Source organism: Tupaia chinensis, unplaced genomic scaffold (genome assembly GCF_000334495.1).
Source record: "Tupaia chinensis unplaced genomic scaffold, TupChi_1.0 Scaffold148768_1, whole genome shotgun sequence".
In the NCBI taxonomy this organism is placed as follows: Eukaryota; Metazoa; Chordata; class Mammalia; order Scandentia; family Tupaiidae; genus Tupaia; species Tupaia belangeri.
The window spans coordinates 323,296-329,241 of record NW_006208615.1 but is presented as its reverse complement, the minus strand read 5'-3'; the positions used below and the strand labels follow the sequence as shown (position 1 = coordinate 329,241).

General features: G+C 37.5%; 1 pseudogene; it reads left to right on the top strand.

The window, feature by feature from the left end:
• The first annotated feature begins 3,701 nt into the window (after nt 1–3,701).
• LOC102470878 (60S ribosomal protein L9 pseudogene) lies at nt 3,702–4,319 on the top strand (annotated as a pseudogene).
• Nucleotides 4,320–5,946: the final 1,627 nt, after the last annotated feature.

The window sequence follows — 5,946 nt, the reverse complement described above, 5'->3', positions numbered from 1 at the left end:
AGAGGTTTTCACTATAGGGCACGTGCGCTCGCCAGACAGACAGAGAGAGACATAGAGACAGAAAGAGAGAAATCACCACCCAGGGGGGATGGCCACACCGCAATCCCTTCTCCTCCATTCTCCTCTTGGGATCTTGGGCACGCACGCACACACGCCCAGCATGAGTTTTAAGCCACTGGGTCCGGGACGTGAACCGCAGTCAACTATGTGGGAGTCCAGCGACATAGCCATTACGCTAACTGCTGGTTCCCTCTTTTTTCTTAAAACACTGAATAACATCTCATAGAATAATTATTCCAAGAAATAATCACAGTAGATGTTGTGATGCACTCTCTAGATTCCCCTTAAGGACTGAAGTGCTCATTCTCCCAGGATCTGGGTAGACTTCTAGCTGACTGCACTCTCCTGTCAGCCTTCTCCAAACATTGCCATTAGCTGATAAGAACTGCCCTTCCCAAATTCATAACCCCTTCTCAGGGGCAGCCTATATCCCAGGACTGGTCAAGTGTGAATTATGAAGCCCTGACTGCTCACTACAATGTGGAACGATTCTAAAGAGATATTCCAATTTCAGAGCTCACCATGGGGTTGGCTGAGGCCTTTGTTGAAGCTGTTATATACATAGCTCAACTTTTCTCTCTGCTTACACTTGTTTTCTTCCCCTTTGTATTTTTTTCTTCTTTTCTCTTCTCCTGAACAGTTACTGATTCTAAGAGTACTGCATAATACATTTTCTGAATATTCGTCTCTAGTTTACTTTTGGTAGAACCCAATCTACAAAACATTTCAGGATACTTAGGTGTAATAAAGATAGCTGGTGCAAGGAAAGAAGGAACATAAACCAAAGAAAATATGCCAGAAAATGTGTGTGCAAAGAAAATATGCCAGGTTTTGGAAGAAGTTTAATAGAAAACATTGAGTGAACAATGAACTGCCACTTATTTTATTTCATTAAGCACAGAATTGGAGTGCCAGTTGATGAGTGATAGAATATATGAGGAAGATATAAAAACAGATCGTTTTGTAGGAGCAAAAAAAAAAAAATCTGGACACATTTGTAGAGATAAAAGCTAGGAAAAAAAAACTATGAAAAAATCACAAATGTTTCTCATTATCATCTGAATTACTTGCCTCTTAACTGGTTTTAGCTTCTCTAATCCAAGCTCTTTCAGTGCTTCCAACATCCATAGTGATGTTTTCTTTTTTTTTTCTTTAATTTTTTGAGAGAGATTTTTGCTATAGGTACACATGCACTCGCTAGAAAGACCGGAGAGAGAGACAGAAAGCAGGAAATCACCCGACTGGGGAAATAAACACAACACAATCCCTTCTCCTCCATTCTCCTCTTGGGATTTTGGGCATGCATGCACACCTAGCGTGAATTTTAAGCTGTTGGTCCAGAACACAAACTGCAGTCAACTACGTGAGAGTCCAGCATCGTAACCATTATGCCATCTGCTTGTCTTGATAGTGATGTTTTCAATATGTAAATATGATCATATATATCCCTAAATAACACTCTTCAGTTGCATACATTATACTCAAATTTCTTAGCTTGGCATATAAGGAAAGTTCTTTATGGTTTAACCTCGCCAGTCACTCCTGACTTAATACCCACTCCTGACTTAATACTCCAGCTCTATTGAACTTCTTTTTGTTCCTTGAAAGTAACATGTTCTAAAATGCCTCTGGGCTCTGCATTTGATATTACCGGTGCCTGAATCCCTCCCCACAACTTCCATTCATTTACCTTTTAGGTCACAATTTTAGTGTCATCTTCCTCAAGAAGTTATACATGGCCACCCCCATCAGGATTTAGTTTGCCTATCATAGTCTCCTATGTCACCCTATTCTTCCCTTAACATAGAACACAGCATAATGTAATTGACCACTTAATAATGTTTGTTGCTCTTCCAATAGATGAAGGATCAGTGATAGGAACTGTCTTATTTGTGGTGCCTGTGCAACTGTGATCAACACATAGTTTTTTTTCAATAAATGTAGTTTAAGTATATGAATGAATATCTAGCTCCCTAGCATTTATTGATACTAAAACAGCAATGTGGAAAGTGCAATAAGGTTTCAAATTAATATCAATTCTTTATCTTTCTTCAACAATAGTAATTTTTTGAGGCTGTAGAAACCCAATCTTTTGCTTGTTAGTGAATCTTGGCTTAATACTCCATAATCCAACTCCACTGAAGTGCTGAGTACTTCATTAAACATGTTGGCAATGTGAAAGTTCATGGAAAATGCATATGATGAAAAACTCTGCATAGTTTTCAAAATTTTGATATTAAAATAAACTCATAATTTCATTACATTTTCCAAGAACTTTTTGAAGTCTTCATTGTATTTATCATCTATTTATGTATGTATCTAATATGTAATTAAGCACAAAATATATATCAGCTCAGAATTCTATAATTTGTTAAGTAACAAAACTAGATACCATAAAGTACCAAGCTTTTTGGTTTAGATCATCAGTTTCAGAACTGTGCATTGTAAGTTCTGAGGTTTATTATGAATAGTTTAGTGCTATAAAAATATAAACATTCAAAATTATTTTTAATAAATAAGCAATTTTAAGATAACTTCTTTAATGAAATCATTTATTCTTTTCAATATAACATGCTTTTTTGAGTAGAAGAAAAAGAGGAAGTTACTGCTATCTCACTTAGAATTTTTCATAAGCCTGGGTCAGTCCATGGAATTTTGTCTTGTAAGTGAATTCATCAATCATGTGTGATACATAGGGGAGAACCTCTGTTTCAGACTGTAACTGCAATAAATTTTCATAGACTGAGAAAATCAGCTTGGACTAGAGACATATGGAAGGTTACAGTTACGATGTTTGCTCCATTAAGAAACTAGTGAGCCTGAAGGGTGGCCATGGCAATAAATTCATATGTGTGGCATATACAAGTCTGGCTCTGTAGATGAGAAATATGGAATAGTTTGGTGAAACCCACTAAATTTTAGCATAGGTTTATTTTGTATGTAGCAAGATATTTAGTGAGACATTTATATTGTCCAAGAATTAGCAATGATGCTTTAAAGTTGGAAAAAAGAATCTCTAGATACTTATACATTTTTAGGATAGCCAACAGCAGTTGGGTCCAGAAACTTTCATAAAGGATTACAAAAAAGTGAAAGAACTGATCAGAAAAAAGCACTACACATGGTCATAAGATCTTACCCCCTGCCAATCCATAGAAGATAAAGATAAGAGGAAAGAAAGGAGAATTAATATAGTTGTTGACACTTCCAATTTAACAATTAAAAAGCTTTTCTCTCCCTCCCTATGTGCGAAAAGGTGTCATTCATTCCCAAAGTCAAGTGGAAAAAGTTCTCTTACTACCATGAGAATAGTGGCTCCTTGTAAAAAAAGTGAGGTTGGTGTCACAATCTCTAGCTTTGATATTTGCAAACCTATGAACTACAGTCTCATCTTTGTGTATTCATAAGAATGAAATGGATGTTGGTGAGGCAATTCTTGGGAGAGCTTGACAGATTTCTCTATGAACTAACGTAGACATAAACATACATGTGCTGCCTGCTTATTATCTGGAGATTTCTGATGATAGATTTTCATAAGTAGTTGTCAGCAGATGAATAATAAAACAGTCCACCAGGGAAGAGGCAAAACCCTTAATCCTTGAGGACATGGAAGAAGACATCAGCACTTCCCAAAATCCATCATGGAAACAAGGATTATAGAAGGAAACAAAAAAGCACTTTTTACTGTGTCTACTGCAAAAATGAAGACCATTCTCAGCAATCAGACTGTCGACATTCCAGAGAATGTTGACAACACTCTGAAGGGATGCACAGTTATTTAGAAGGGACCCAGAGGAACCTTGTGGAGGGATTTCAATCACATCAATGTAGAGTTCATTCTTGGAAAGGAAAAGAGGCTGTCATTTGACAAATGGTTGGGAAACAGAAAGGAACTGTTTACAGTTCACACTATCTGTAGTCCCATACAGAACATGATCAAGGGTGTTACATTGGGCTTCTAGTACAAGATGAGGTCTGTGTACGCTCATTTCCCCATCAATGTCGTTAATCAGGAAAATGGGTCTCTTGTTGAAATCCGAAATTTCTTGGGTGAAAAATACATCTGGAGGGTTTGAATGCACCAGGGTATTGCTTGTTCAATATCTCAAGCCCAGAAAAATGAGATGATTCTTGAAGGCAACAATATTGAACTTGTTTCAAATTCAGCTGCTTTGATGCAGCAAGCCATGACAGATCAAAATAAGGATATTATAAAATTTTTGGATGGTATCTATGTATCTGAGAAGTGTACAGGTTAGCAGGCTGATGAGTGAGATCTAAGAGTTCTCCAGCTACAGTAACAAACCAGATCATTTCTAAGGCCATTATATGACATTTTAAAGATAATAATAAAAGACAACAATTGATGTGAAACTTTTTCTTACACTGATTATCCTTTCCAACTACTTGGCAGGTAAGCAATTGAGGAGTAAAGAATTACTCCTAGTAATAGGAGTATGCTAAGAACAATACAGAATTCCTAATTAGGAATTTTTTGGTCTAGTTTCTTTTTCTTCACAGGAGCAAATGGCTTGAATTTGGTTTTTGAAGGAATAGCAAGGATATTTTAGTAAGAAAAATACAGTACCAGGGAATGTGGTACTGTATTCATTAGTGGATGTAGAAATTGGGGACGATCCTAGAGACCAGCAGTTAGCATAATGGCTATGTTGCTGGACTCCCACGTAGTCGACCACGGTTCTCATCCTGGACCCGGTGGCTTAAAACTCACACCGGGCACATGTGCGTGCGTGCCCAAGATCCCGAGAGGAGAATGGAGGAGAAGGGATTGCAGCATGGCCATACCCCCTGGGGGGTGATTTATCGCTTTCTGTCTCTCTCTCTCTCTCTCTCTCTCTTTCTCTCTGTCTGTCTGGCGAGCGCACGCACCCTATAGAAAAAAAAAAAAAAACTCTCAAAAAAAAAAAGAAATTGGAGAAGATCCTCAGGTTAATTTTACCATGACATCAATTTTTATTTAGATGTGCCCTAGTCACTTATAAAGAGATATCTGAGAACTGGAACAAAGTGATAAAGCCTTACTATGAGATAGAAGATGTAATATGTATCATGATAAACATAATCTTGCCATCCAACATCTCAATAATCTGCCTTACTTAGGCTGTACATCTTAAACCTTGTTTATTGTTAAAAAAAAATCTAATAATCCTTCCATAATCTCTTAATTCCTTGTGTCACACTTTAAATTTGATATAATAATACCATGCTAGAATATAATTTAACATAGTTCTCTCCCAAAAAGAAAAGGGGAAGGAAACAGAAAACCAAGAGGTATAACACCACACCCACAGAAGAAGTGATGGGTGTATACCATAAGTAAGACCTTTTTTAGAGAGGCTCAATAAAGGAAACCAAGGTGAGGCTCAACACTGTCCTTTAGAAAATGATACCACCCAGGGTCAGCAGGTGGCATAGTGGTTCTGGCACTGGACTCACTCACATATGGTCAACCATGGTTCAAATTCCAAGCCTGGCAGCTTGAAAATCACACTGGGCACATGTGCATGTGTGCCCAAAATCCATGGAGAAGAATGGAGGAGAAAGGATTGTGGTGTGGTCACACCCCCTGGGTGTTGATTTCTCACTTTCCCTCTCACTGTCTCTCTGTTTCTCTCCAGCAAGTATATATAAGCCCTATGGCAAAAATCTTATTAAAAAAAAAAATGGCATCAACCAACCAACCATTTATGTGGACTACTTCATTTGTTAAGGCTGCCAGTAGGTAATGAAATCATATAAAGCCAGAGCAAATAAAGGAAGGCCTCCTTAACAACAACAAATAACCAGGTGTATAAGAAGAAATGTACCATCTTTTCTATTTTCCTTCTCAGAACCAATACTAGAAGAGCTTAGAACTTAAAAAGG